This window comes from Macrotis lagotis, chromosome X (assembly GCF_037893015.1).
Source record: "Macrotis lagotis isolate mMagLag1 chromosome X, bilby.v1.9.chrom.fasta, whole genome shotgun sequence".
NCBI classification, from domain to species: Eukaryota; Metazoa; Chordata; class Mammalia; order Peramelemorphia; family Peramelidae; genus Macrotis; species Macrotis lagotis.
Genome location: NC_133666.1, coordinates 334,437,671 through 334,453,433, shown reverse-complemented (window position 1 = coordinate 334,453,433; position 15,763 = coordinate 334,437,671).

Genomic DNA, 15,763 nt, shown 5'->3' with positions numbered 1-15,763 from the left:
ATTCCTGTCCTCTTTTAAAATTAAAAGCTTTTTGAAGGTAGAGAGCCAACACTTTATAACCCTTATCCTTTCTGCACTCTAACGTGGCCTGTCAAATTTACTGTTTAAGCTTTTCTTTGTAATCACACTATTATGCACTTCATCACCTTCCCCACCCCCATCATTCGATCTAATGGTTTTAAAGGGAAAGGAAATTACTTGTCTTCACTGCCAACACTTGACACTTTTATGGGTCATTTGTAATGAAGCTATTCTTTGGCTTTAATGGAGACCTTGATTTGGACCAGTGTGAATAATTGTCAAAAGGTGATTAATTAAATATTCACCACTCCCCTGTAAAATTGATCAACATATTACATTACACTGATCTAAAAGTTATTTTATTTCTGCATTAGACTTCAAATTCTATGCATTTAAACAAGCTTTAAACTTGGCCATATAATTTACTATACATTAATTATACATATAGAGTAAATAAACTAAGAAAGTGTTTTACACCTTTTTTAACTCCGTAAAATATGTCACTGTTGTTTATAATAATGAAAAAGTTCTCTCCTCAAAAGAAAAGAAAAAGAAATGGTAATTCATTAAAGAATGCCACCTGAATATAATGTCTTTTATCTCAGCAGAATATAACTTCAGAAACAGTTATAAATTTAGAAATATGAGGCTTTGGTGGAAATAATCTTTCAAATAGTCAATAATGATCCCAAATTAAACAGATATTAATTTGTGTTCTTTTTAAAGGTGTGATTCTAGAGACCCAATCAATTGCTAAATGCTGCTAAGTCATCTCAGAAACCTTTGCTGTGAATCTTCCAGAAGAGATACAGGTTTCTCAGAATGAAGACTCTCCAAAGTCACAAGGAGTGTCTTAAGTCCCAGCCTTCTGTTCAAAGATTATTCCCCATCAGTTGGCAGACTGAGTAAATACATGTAAAGTTTGCTGAGAAAAGCAGGTGTCACACACATAACAACATTTCCTTCATGTCATATAGCTCTTTCTTTCTATTTACATTTTAGGTGAATACAGTAATAAAGGATAGCATAGGGCTAGCACTGAAACATTTTGCTAATTTTTATTCAAACTTTGAAAATAGAAGACTAAAAAGTTCTGCAGGTTTTTTTTAACTATGGGAATTAAAATTTCAAGTTGAAGAGTGATAAAAGGTGTAACAATTCATAAAAATTTATTTAGGAAAAATAATGGAAAATAAGAGACACAGTATTAGAATAGATCATTTTCTTCCCAACATTTTCAACATGTTATAAAAAGAAATTGATACACAGTGACAGAGGCATGTTTCAGACAAACATTAAATAGTACCAACTTGTTAAATGATGATAGAAAAGGCAACTCTTCACAGAAATATGTAGGTGTCTGCCATACACAAAAGGCAAATAGCTGTTTTGAACTGTAAAGACTATTTAAAGGTTTAGTGTACACCTTGGATTCCTGCTGCCTACATAAGTACAGAGAACTAAATCCAGTGCATACTGGGACTAGATGATCAAAGTAGCAGTTAAATCTATCCATGGAAAATCTAAGTAGTCTTTGGAGGCAACTCTTTGAATGCAGATTAGTGATTTCATTGAAGTAGTCAATCAACTGTTTTTTTTTTTTACTGGGCTGTTAAAATGTCATTGAATGAACACAGCAGATAAAAAAATGATGAGCCAAAAAAATAATATTTCAACTTGAACAAACTTGCTATTTGTAGACTTGATCACATGAATCTGCTTCAGTCAAGATCATTTCAGAGGTAGCTACAGGAATGAATCCCACAAAGGGACTGAGTTTAATCATCCAATCCCAGACTGTATTGATTTTGGGACTACTTGCAATGACTATATAAATAAGCCATTTCTTTGCAACTGTATCTGGAGTCGGTCATGAACCCAAAACCTTCACAACCTGGTCCAAAGTGAATTATGCCCTGCAGAAATAAATTAATAAAACTAACACAGCCCAGGCTTCTCTACCAACTTATTTTCACGTTTCAAGAGCTTAAAAATATAAAATCAATAATCATTTAGTCATAAGGGTAAATGAAGCGACATAACATCAAAGTATACCCTTTAGCCATTCAAGTCATTCCAGGTAATTTATCTCATCAAAAGGCCCTGGTAATAATCCTTTCCACTCGGAGACAAGCAGCCACACAGCTGCTGTATTATCCTAGAGTAAACAAGTTTGGAGAAAATATTAAAAATCAATATCTGTTTCCTTCTATCAGGCCAGATGGCATCCATCATAAATCTGCCTTTGTAAAGAGTTCTTGGAGTTTTAGCAGCCAGAGTGTGAAAGACAACTGAATTAACAATATAAAACTCAGACCTGTTTAATGGGGATTGACAGCTGGATTTCCTTAAATATACACGATGAAGGCAATTGCACACACACACACACACACACACACACACACACACACACACACACACTTTTTGCTTAAATTAAATAGTTATGCAGAAACAATCTATCATCGTCGTGCGCTAACAAAAGGAAACAATTACCAACATTGTAAAATCAAAATACTAATGATAGCTTGACACAGTTGCTGCAAGAGGCTCCGGCTACTCTGTCTTCCTCCTCCTCGCACTTGTTCTTGGCAGCCTGGTGCTGCTCAGACTCTAAAGCGGAGTCGTCGCCCCCCACCCTGGAGAGTCCGTCACATGTCTCCATCACTGTCTCACGCCGCCCGGTAATTCCGAGGGGCCGCTCTCCTCCGTCACCGAGGAGTCCGTTACTCGGGAGAGAAGGGCGTCCGCCTGGGAGCCCTCCCAGCCGGGGAGCTTTCTTAGGGACTCGCTCTACAGCTCTCCGGCCTGGTCTGCAGTGGGGCCCGAAGCTCGAGTCAACCCGCACTCCGAGAGAGGGACGTCCCTGGCAGAAGGCGGTCTTGGAATCCTAGGCTGGCCGAGAGCCGGCTAGAGCCTAGACCCCTCCAGAAAACGGGCACCTTGATTTTGGGAGGGCTTTGATCCCTTCCAGAGTTAAGCTTCTGTTTCCTTATTTCTAGATACGGGAGGGGAGCATTTAACTTCCACTTCTAGCAAGGACATCAGGTTATTTTTATATAGTTGGAGTACATAAGTGCTTGAAAAACATACCCCCCCTTTAGCCATGACAAAATATGAGGCTATAACTTTCCAGGAATGTTAGGCCTACATCCCTAAAATATGGTTGTGGTGGTATGTATATATCACACCACATAGTGTCATACAATATCATATCATGCCTTGCTATACATATGTATATGATAGCATACTATATATTATATACTGTTATAAATATATCAATATATTTTACTATACTCTATCATATATATATATATATATATATATATGTATTCCTTATTGTTATAACATCATTCCATATCCTGCCATATATATATGGCAGGATATGGAATGATGTTATAACAATATATATATATATATATATATATATATATATATATATATATTAACTTTTTTTTTCAAAATCCTGGACATGAAATTAACCTCTTTTAAAGACTAGTTTCTCAATTCAGACTAGTGCAATAGTTCAGAGAGTGAACTATTAGGACAAGTTTTGAAATAGGCTGCCTACATACTGAATTTGGGTCTTCAGTAGAGAAAAGTGTTTTTTGTGAGGTACTGAGATTTGGCACACTTCATATTCTATAAACTATGAGGGGGAAAAGGGAAATATGGTTTCATTGATATAACAGACTCCTAGATGTGGAAATTGTCAATACAGGTAGGCACCTCATCAGCAACTCATAGTCTTAGAAATTGGTCTAGAGAGGACTGCCAGTGAAAGATTGAGTGACTTACCCTGGGTGACACTGCCCATATGAATCACAAGAATCAGTAAATGGGAATTGAATATAGATCATTCTGATTCTGAGAACAGTTCACTATCCAGTAAGCTGTGTAGCCTCTATTTATAGACAATGTTCATCAACTTTTTGACTCAGTTAAATAAGTTATGTTTTATATAGATATTAGATAATTATTAGCATTGACTGAACTTTTAGAATTCCTAGACTCAAGTATAACACCTCATGCACTCTTTATCCATCATGAACTCTTTATCCAATTTATTTTCACAGAAATGTAATGTGAAAAATTCTCAAGACTATTTAAATATACACTCTTGCAACTGATTTCAAGTATATTGCAGTATACCTTTATACTATAGTGCTGGAGAAGAGAACCAAATGAAAAGTTTCTCAATACTATATCAAACATGTTTCTTTTATGTTGCCTGAGATATGAATTGATCCATAATATATTCAGAGTCTCATTATTCAGATTCTACTGGATTTACCACTACATAATTTAGGACAAGGATGGGCATACTTTCGAAATGTTTTCTAAGAATGACTGTACTGGGGGCAGCTAGGTGGCATAGTGGATAAAGTACCGGAGTCAGGAGTACTTGGGTTCAAATCTGGTCTCAGACACTTAATAATTACCTAGCTGTGTGGCTATGGGCAAGCCACTTAACCCCATTTGCCTTGCAAAAACCTAATATATATATATATGTACATATATATATATATTAGTACAGTCATTCTTAATATATATATATTAAGAATGACTATACTAATTCACAGATTCACAGATATGCCATTAATGTGTCAATGTGCCTATTTTCCCATTGTTCCTCTAATATTATCATTTCCTTTTTTTGGTCAACTTTGCCAAGAGGATGGGGTGTGAAGTGGAGCCTCACAGTTAATTAAACTTTCATTTCTCTAGTTATTAGTGCTTTAGAGCTTTTTTATATGGATTTGCTTCTTCTTTTATTCAGATCATATAAATTTCTCCCTCTGCTCCCCATTACCACTTTTGGCTCTTCTATCTCCCTTGCATCTTGGGTTGCCGCTTAGTTTGGGAGTGTATCTACTGGCTCAGTCTTTTAGGAAATGTCCAATTATACTTCACTTCATTACTGTCATCTCCTTGACAGTCTCTGCAATTGTCATACCACCATGCATATACCCTTTCCTCCTTTCATTTCATTTCCAAAAGCATGATCAATTCATATCTACCATTATTTTCTGGATAGATTCTATCAGTATATTCTTTTATGACCACACATATCATCTCTAATTTTCAGGATTAAAATGGCCCTCTCTCAGTGTTCCCTTTGGTGAATTTGCCTTTTCCCTATTAGAATGTAAGCCCCTTGAGGGTATGGGTTGACTTTGGTTTTGTGTTTGTATTCCCAGTCTGTAACATAGTTCTTGGCACATAGTAGGCACTTATTAAATTTTTTTTATTCATTCAATTTTTGATAAATATAATACATCTTATGTATTGTAGACAGGAAGGAAAGGAAGGAGGAAGGAAGGAAGGAAGGAAGGAAGGAAGGAAGGAAGGAAGGAAGGAAGGAAGGAAGGAAGGAAGGAAGGAAAGAAGTAGGGAAGGAATAGAGAAAGGGAGAGAGAGAGAAGGAGAGAGGGAAACAGTGAGAAAGAGAGAGAGAGAGAGAGAGAGAGAGAGAGAGAGAGAGAGAGAGAGAAAGGATAGAGCACCAGCACCAGTACCTGAGTTCAAATCCAGCTCAGATACTGACTAGCTGTGTGGCCTTTGGTAAATCATTTAAAAGTGCAAAAATGAACAAGTAAGGTGAAGCTATGGAGAAGATAGTCGAGGAATTATTTGTTTACACTAAAAGAATACACTTAAACAGAACAAAAATGTAATAAATGAATCTAAGTGATTTCATCAATGCAGGTATTTCTTCCAACTAAACATATAGCAACTCATCTTCTAATCCTCCTCATCCTGTGTACTGTTGCCCATGAACACCTGTCTTTTTTTAGCAGAAGGCTATCCTGGAAGACAGTGTATTTTTACTATATAGAATGATAAACTTAGATTACAGGACCTTAATATGAGTTCTAGCTCTTTCATTTCCTATCTGTGTGACTTTGGACAACCATTTCTCCTCTCTAGGCCTCCATTTCCCAACTCTAAAGGGAGGTGGTTGAACTGGATGATCTATAAGTTTCCTCAGACTATAGGTTTAATGATCTTTTGAGCAGTTTAGGCATTTTTTCCTGATTATTCCAAGTGGTTCCCCAAAATAGACTAATTTATAGATCCACCAAAAGGACATTAGTTGACCTGTCTTTCTGTAATCTCTTAAACATTGACTATTTCTATTATATGTCATGTTTTCCAATTTCTGGGTGTGAAGTAAAATCTCAGAGTCATTTTAGTTTCCATTACTCTTATTAAAATGATTTAGAGTAATCTTTCACATAGTTATTAATATTTCTTTTAGGAACTATTTGTTCATATCTTTTGTCCATTTAGCTATTGAGTGATGAATTGTTGTCCAATGCATTTGTGTTAATTCCATATTTATCTTGAATATCATTTTGATGCAAAGATGCTTTTCCCCTATTGTAAATTTTCATTCTGATCTTAGTTATTTGGATTCTTTCATTTCTTTAATAATTTTTCCATTCAATTTATCTTGCATAAATCTTCATTAAAAATATTCTAAAGCCTACTGACCACCCCCCACCATACATTTCTCTAGTGCTCTTTAACTGGTCAGAAACTTTAATTATTCAGATTTTGATATGATATATCTTTTGGTCATAGTTCATCTTATCACAAGAATTTTGGTATCAATAAGATGAGGTTTGTTTCTGGGGAAGTTTCAGGGTATTAAAAACATATGTAATTTCCCAAATGAAATATACTTGGAGATATGAATGAAAACAATATTACTAAATCCAGTCTTTTACTAATATTCAATTCTGAATCTAGTTCATTGTTCATCAATAATACCTACCCAAGACATCTAAATATTTATAGATATATTTCCTAGATATAGACATTGGTGTATGTGTATATATCTATACAAATATACATATGTGTTTATATATATATATATATATGTATATAGACTAGTTCTGTGAACTTCTTGTCCAAATACATATCATATTTTTGATGATAATACATTTATCATTCATTTGTTTTTTGTTTTTCCTATGTAGCAATTAGTCTGAAGTCTTTTGAGTAATTTATAGATCTCTTTAGAAGATTGTGCAGTATTCTAGGGCTTGTTGCAATAAAAAAAAAACAACATCTGCAAACAGAAATAAATGGAGGACCTCATCTTTAGGAAATTCTTCTTGCATTTGAACATTATATTGATCAACTCTACTAGACTGGTAAATAGATAACATGACTGTCTATTAACACTTTCAAAGGAAGCTTAACATATAAATCAATCACCACAGCAAGAATGATGGAAAGAACCTAGAAATCACTTTGACCAGAAAATACTAGAACTGCTGACCAAATGGAGAGATTATGGTAGCCAAGGTCAGCATCACTTCAAAACATTAACTCATTTATAATATATGATGGATGATGCATAATTATGAGCAAAATAATTTCATAAAATATCAAGAAATGGTCTATAATTAGACCAGATACTCTGGGTGACATTTTAGGATCTCAAGAAGACTCTGTAGTGTCCCAGGATGAATTCAGCAAAATATAACTATAAATAAGAACATTTAGAATACCTCACTCCTTACAAGCAATTTGGTTGTGGTGGTGGTAGTTGTTTGATCATCTCCAGCTCTTTAAGAAATCCTTTGGGGTTTTCTTGGAAAAAAAATACTAGAATGGTTTGCTTTTTTCCTTCTCCAGCTCATTTTACAGATGAGGAAATTGAGGCAAACAGGGCTAAGTATTCTGCCCAGTTTAACATTCCTAGTAGGTGTCTGAGACCAAATTTGAATTAGGCTTCCTGACTCCAGGAATTAGTCTTCCTGATTCCTGCTCTATCTACAGTACCACTTAGCTACCCTTATAAAGAGTAGCTCTTCTAGGGGCAGCTAGGTGGTACAATGGATAACAGCACTTATTGCAGTCAGGAGGACCTGAGTTCAAATGTGACCCCAGCCATTTAATGATTACCTAGCAGCATGACCTTGGGCAAGTCACTTAATCCCATTGCCTTGCCAAGAATTAAAGCCAAAAAAATAGCTCTTCTAGCTAAATTCGGTGCTGGATAACCTTCATAACAGTGTCAAACATTTTTGATGAGCATGTATCTCCCTACTTTATTCCTTATTTGACATTTATAATTACAAGATTATTAAACAAAGTTGATAACATTTCATTAATTTTTTTATCAGGGAATCTTGTGTGATTTTAATATAAATAGGGAATACCATTTCTGAAGGACAATTTTTAAAAAAGTATTTTGCTCTTTTGGATCAAATGTGTTTTACAATAAACAAGCAAATCAACAAAATGTATTCGCTGAACCTTTCAATCAGTTATGTGACTGTAAAGATATATAGTCTGAATAATGTTCATAAAAATTCACCTAGTCATTTTTCATAACTTCAAAAATAATACCTTCAATCTGTATAAAAATTATTCTTATATTTTTCAAGAGATGGGAAAGCTGGCAAATGGCTTGGTAGTTACTCCTGTTTTTTGACTACCTATTTAGGTTGATTTTCTTTCCCCATAAATTATATACCCCTCTCCTATCTTAATAGTCTGCACCTGAATCCCACAACACCCTCAAAATCATCACTTTAATTATCACCTCTTATGTCATATAATCACCTCTGGGAATATTTGATCTAATTCAGTATCTTTATTTTATTTAGAGTTGCCACTACTTTTTCATTCAACACATTTGGTATAGTGATATTTGAGTCCCAATATGGTTAACTATTGTTGGTAGTAGAAAAAAAGTTTGCTATGGAAATCTTTACAGATCTTTTTCATTGTTCACTTATTTTCTGGATTTCAAATTCATCATCAAATTGTCTTGTGATAATTGTTTCAATAAATTTTCTGTAAATCTGGCTTTCCATTTAAGGCTTTTTATAGTTTTAGAAGTTAATATTGCTCATAAACTTCCATCATCCTCTTCAATAAAATTTTACAAAGATATTTATATTATAAAATGGTTTGTTCTTTGCTACCCTATCTACTAACAATATTAAGTGTCTATTTCTCATTGGGGAAGGTTCAAAGCTTATTAAAACAAAAGACCATATTAGGATTGTTTCAATAGCATAATAAAACTTTGCATTTTTATACTTTTCCTTAATCTGGGGATTCAGGAATGAATCCCATATCGGTAACCAATCTATTTGGAATATGTTTGCATTCATTTTTGTGATATTATTATTTGAGGATCACCATTTCTAGTGCTACCTTGTCATTATCTTCATGAATAAAGTGTTGATGATGTATAGGTGACAGGCTTCTCTGAATAGTCTTTAAACCATTGGCCTCTTCCACTTCCTACTCTTAAGCAGCAGTTTCCAAAATTGTTTTTCCTCTCCTCTCTTATATCTACTTTTACCTTCAAGAGACTAAGTACTGAAGCACATGTTGCTTTAATATGAAATTCTCTCTTCTTCAACTACTGCAACAGGGGTGCAAAAGCTGCATTTATTTTTAGGTTGGCATTTTCACAAATGATCATGATTAACACCATAATATACCATAACCAAGCCTTCCATGAAATGCAATTTCTATCCTTCTATGGAGCCACAGATTATTTTTTTCTTCTAGATTATCAAGACTGATATGTTTCAGTTCATCTAAGATTGTGTCTGCTCATTGGTCACTGGATAGACATCTCTTATTTATAGAACTAATAGTTAAATTTATGTTATTAAAACATCTAAAAACGTAGTGCCTTGTGCCCTACTTTCTGTTACTCTGCCACCATCATTGAAGAAATAAAAAAGAGTCATACAGGACAGAAAGTATTTGTATTTTTTTTAGCAAGTACAGTATGTGAGCTTGAGGTGAAGAATGAGCAAGAGTTTAGAGAAAGAATATTTCAGTTATTTGGGGGATTTACTCTAATTTCATTTCTTATGAAAACTATTTTAGAACAGATTTCATAATTTCTCTTGCTCTCTTGTCTTCATTAGTATCAAGTCTATCATCAGTAAAATCTGTACCCTGACTCGTGGAGCAGTAGAGTGTTGAGACACAAATTAGTTAGGGCTTATGCTGGTGCCAGGCTAAGCACTGTCAGATTTAGTCAAATCAACACACATTTATTAAGGGTCTGCTATGTTCCAGGCACTGCTAAGTGCTAGGGATATGGTGAAAAGCATAAAACAGTTCTCAAAGAGGTCACAGTACTCTGGAAGAGAGAACTTGCAAACAACTGTATAAACTCATATACAGGATAAATTGGGAATAATCAACAGAGGAAAAACACTGGAATTACAGGGGATTGGGAAAGGATTTGATTAGGAAATGAAAAGTGTGATTTTGTGAGTGATACTGTTCAATGAGAGGGAAGAGATAGATGAGAGAGAGAGAGAGAGAGAGAGAGAGAGAGAGAGAGAGAGAGAGAGAGAGAGAGAGAGAGAGAGAGAGAGGAGAAGGAGGAGGAGGAGGAGGAGGAAAGGTTGTTTTTTGGTTGTTTTTTCACATCTCAGAGTCTTGGTACAGGTTGAATAATAATAATATGACATGACTATGAATTAGTGAAAACCAGTGGCAACAGGGAAAACCAACCAGGCTTTTTTTAAAAATGGGGAATAGTTATTTCTAAGTAAAATCTTCACATAGGTCTTCTGTCAATCTAACTATGAGCCTCTGTAAGGAAGAGCCAGATTTTTTTTTAATTTTTTTTATTTTTTAATAGAGAATCTAGGAATATATTGAGTATAAATGACTTATTTAGATTTTTTTATAATTTTTTTATTCCAAATTTGGAGTCATAAGAGTCTGAATCAGTCTCAGCATGGAGTGAATTAGGGCAGACCCAGTCTCATACCTTCCAACTAATTCCTCCTTAAGCTGCTATTATCAGCGGAAGAAAGTGAACAAATTCTTTCACCTTTAAGTAAAACCAAGCAAAGCTTTTCTCTTTAAGTTGACCATGTCCTTTTCATTGCCTGAATTAAGATAACCATGCATATTCCCCATATCTATATCTGCTTAAATAAAGCACAATCCTGATTTGAAAGAGAAACTGTAAAACACACTTGATAAAATAATGTATACTCATTGTAGAGCAGTTTTTGTTGAGGGTTATCTTGAAAGTCATTTGATAAATTTCATCAAATATTAGCAACCCTAATTCCCTTTTGGAGTATTTTACCTAGATTATATATTTACTTGTACTAATTAATGATGAATCTAAAATAATTTTATTCCTTGCATATATATTTTTCCTAAACAAAAACCAACCTCTCAGACAAGTGACTGCCTGCATTGAAAAACTATTCCATGTATTCTTGGAATGTGAAGGATTGTATTATCAATTCTCAGGAAAAATTACATTTGCTTGCACATAATACTATATCAAATCATCAAAAGAGTTACAAATGGAACTCACTCAATGAGAGTTACTTTTTAAAATCCATTGGATGCTTTCCAAGAGCCTCACACTATAGCTTTTTTCTTATAAAGACGGCTGTAAAGGTAGACCATATATTATGGTTCTGTCCCAAAGTGTTATCATTTTGGACTGGGATCATAAATCATATTAGCTCTCTACTTGAACCTTCCATGCCTATGGAGCTAAATATCTTTATTTTAGGAAACATTTAATCATTGACATACTTCTCAATGTGTATAAAAAAAGTGAACTCTTCAAGCCTCTGTGGTTGCTAAGAGACTGATACTTAAAGTTTGAAAATCTTCATCTCCATCAGATATATTATTATTTTTTCTTGGCAGGCTGGACTTTGAGATCTGCCAAGAGAGGAAAGAGTGACTTTTATAAATAGAGATCACATATTTTCAAAGATATTGAGTCTTCTTTTCTAAAGGTGCAGTGCATGACTAGTCTAATTTATTACCAGGCTTTTGATCACAGAACATACAATAAATAAAGTCATATGATAGCTTATGATTATTATTTATTCAGCTCATTCTTTGAAATTTAATCAGAGGAATGCCTATTTCTGTGTCATATTTATTCATTAATAATAATAATTTAATATTATATATGGTACAATAATAAATATTTACCCCCTAAGGTTTTATAAAACCCTGGTTATATAGTAAATTCTCTACTATCTGGTCCAGTTGGGAAAGAAGGTTCTTTCTGATGAATCAAATGTCCTGGCTAAACCATATATGCTGTACTATAGGTATATTAACAGTATTTTTGAGAATTAAATATCTTAACAATATAACTATACTGAATGCAATTTCATCTGCAATATTATTTAGAAAGAGCATCCTATTCTTACAGAACCTTTAGAGTGACATAATTAACTTCAGTCATCATCAAACTTTATATGTGTCAGTCTCAATTAAAGAAATATTGATAACATAGAATTTATTATATTTGTACATCTCTTGAAAGATTTTATTAAACATGCTATCTAAATTCAAAATACTTTAAACTTATTCTCTGTTTCATTTATGAAGAAAATACACACAGGGGGTAAGTAGATGGAAGTTATAAAAAGAATAAATGACAGGGTCTCCCATCTCCTCCCCCACCTGCTGACTAACTTTACCTGGGAAGCTGCTCTGTCTTCCTCAACTGCCCCAGGATAGTTTGACTCCTAGAGTATGTCAACAGGGTTCACAGGACCATAACTGGCATTAACTGGATGCAGATAGTAAGGTATCTCTAGAACTGTTGTGGATGGTCATGCAGCATTCACCATGGAGAGGTGATAGAGGTAGACAGACAAGGGAAGCACTTCAAGCAAGATGCAGGACTGGATGACTACAAAAGCTTCTTTTCTCAACCTTCTTAGGGTTGCTTTTACATATAAGTAGAAGAGGAAGCTGACCCCCCCAAGTGGGATTTTAGGGGGAACAAAGATGCATTCATTCCACAGTGTCTGAAACTTGATTCATTTGTGCTAACAAGCACCTTTTTTTAAAGTGATAATATCTGTATGAGGATTAATGTAGAGACTATTTTATCCTATCATAAATTCTAGCTAAAATGCCAAAGTGTTTTAAAATGCTTTTGAGAGGAAGATGACTTTTGGAAAGTATGGAGAAATAATACTGGCTGGAGGGGGAGAAGAAGCTTGCAGAAAGAGATTTTTTAAAATAAATTTTGGGATTAGCAATTGATGCCTGGGAATCTCAGAGAAAGGGTTGCAGGGTGGGACTATGCATACACTGTCTGGAAAAATTGATGATTTAGTTTTTTTTTATTATTTTTTTCGTTGTTTTGAAGGTAGGCTCAATTGAAGCAGGAGTGTGTGGGGAGAGGCAGGGATGAAAGTCCAGGCTAGGGAAATTAATGTGACATAAAAATATGTTAAATATAAGTAATACAAAATTTAAGTAAATATAAATAGAAGGTTTTTTTAACTACTAAAAATAGGGAAGGGTCAAAAAGGGGACAAGATAATTTTAATGATTATTTATGCATACTTAAATTTTATCTTCTCTTCTATTTCCAAAGGGAGGGTTGCCAAACTTCTGGGAGCCAATCTTCTGTAACCCTTGGAAAATGGAACTCAAAAGAGAGAAGTCCATGAGCCTACCAGCCATTATATGCTATACTAGTGAGCCAATAGCCAATTGGGAAAGAGGGGAAATAGGTAGTAATATATGTCCTCTAGATTCAGGACATGAATCTATCATATAATAAGGGATCCTAGTTTCCAGAATTGGGAGGTAAGCTCACTTACTAGAGGGGATCACAGATTTCTGTCTTCTATCCCTAAGATTTTTTATTCAATACTATTTGATCTTTCTCTGCATTTATTCTCTGATCAAAGTAAACTTGCTCCATATAAAAATTAGAGAAATAAGGAGTTTGTTGAAATTTTCTTAAATGTACTTTTTAACTGTGTATCTCAAATAGAAGTAATTCTCAGAGGTATTTTAAATGATAATGTTTATCCATGACATAAATTTAAATAGAGCATTGATACTTACCTTATAACTTATTCCAATAAGAGGCAGCTCATTGCTACAATGCAAAGAGTATTGGACCTGGAATTCAAATCCTGATATACGCTTATTTGATATATGAACCCAGACAGCAAACATTTCTCAATCTCAGTTTCTTTATCTGTAAAATGGAGATAGGAATGGCACCTATTTATGTAAGGATAAGATGCAAAACATTTTACAAATGTTGAAGTACTCTATATAAATATTAATATTATCTGTGCAACATCAGGCTTGTATTAGTTATTGTTAAGTTGGGATGATGCATTATATGTCCAAATGCATGTCAAGATGAGCCCTTCTATTACAAGTTGCTACAGTCACCACATCTATGGCACATTGAAAAGAGTGACAATAGCAATGACTTTAGTTCCAAAAGAGAGAAAAAGAAAATGGTGCCAAAGAAATGTTCTGCATATTTTTCTTTTTTCTCCCCAACCAGTACTTGAAAAATGTCCCTGTTCAATGTGTTTGCTCATCCACATAACGGCCAGCTGTGCTTTCTTCTTGCACTAGTTGCTACATGGTGGGCCATTTCTTATGCAGGGGCTGTCATATTGTAAATAGTATAGTCTCGAAACTAGAACTTGAACTCCAAACAATGATTAAGTGATATTTAAAGGAATTATTGGCCCTACTCAGAAATGAAACTCATCAGTATGCCACCAAATGCTACTATATAAAGGAAATATCAACCTGTCCAGAAAACAGATTTCTCTGGTGGTATGATACATGATGATGACAATAGTGGTGATTAGTCTGGTAAAAAATGTAAAGCATACTTTCCAAGAGGGTCTTTGTTTCCTAACCACCAAATTTAGAATGAATTTAATTATTTTCTCAGTAGTTTACTTGAAGAATACACTATCTTCATAGAACTACCTAGTCACCATTTTGCAGTTGAATCAGTCATTTTGGCTGTGATAACAGCAGATCAGTGAACAGTAGATCCATCACCGAAGGGTCAATCCAGACTGGTCATTAAGATACCAAATTGGGTAGACCCTGTGGCAATTAATTGATTGCTCTGTGTTGACATATAATGGGTCAGTCTGGGTGATTGTTTAGACTCAGCCAGAGGGTCTGACTGTCAGTATATGCCAGATGGGGCAAGTTCAGAAATTATAGCAACCTTGTATCACATCTGCCAGGTATGGTAAGTTGCTATCTAACAAAAAGAGCACCTGGGATTGGTCTCTGAGCCAATAGAAAGCATAGTTTCCTGCCTGAGACAGATAATTGTCTAAGAATCATTCTCTTCTGCTTGTTCTTCTGGTCTTTCCATCTATAAAGGTCCTTCTTTCTGGAGAAAAACCTTTCCTTAGAGTACAATAAATCCATGTGATAAGTAAATAAATCAGAGGTAGAGATAGAGATGAGCTGGGATCCATGACACTGCAGTGACTGCCAAATGAATGCAAAATAACACTCAAACTGGTTTTTTTAATCATTTATAAAGATTCTTAGTGTGAAACATGAAGGAATACTTTTCCTGGACAATCCAGGAAAGTAATAACTTGAAATGAATTTGAAAATACTGACCAATACATCATAATTGAGAGGAATTGTTGTCTATAAATGTGATTAAGAGTTAAGCTTTGATGTAAGAGCTCTAGCATAGTCTTAACTTAGACACTTATTTAGCTGTGCAACTTTGAGCAAATCATGTAGCTTTTCTGTGCCTCAGTTTTTAAACCCATAGAATCAGAGTAGCACTTGGTTTATTGAGGTTAACAGAGTTTTTCTGAGGAAAGGAGTGAATGAATCTTAATGCATTTTTTAAACATGAAGTATTTTCTAATAATATATCTGAGGAAAAAGAAGCAAAGAAAACCCCAAGAATAGAAGATATTTTTGTAACCAAACA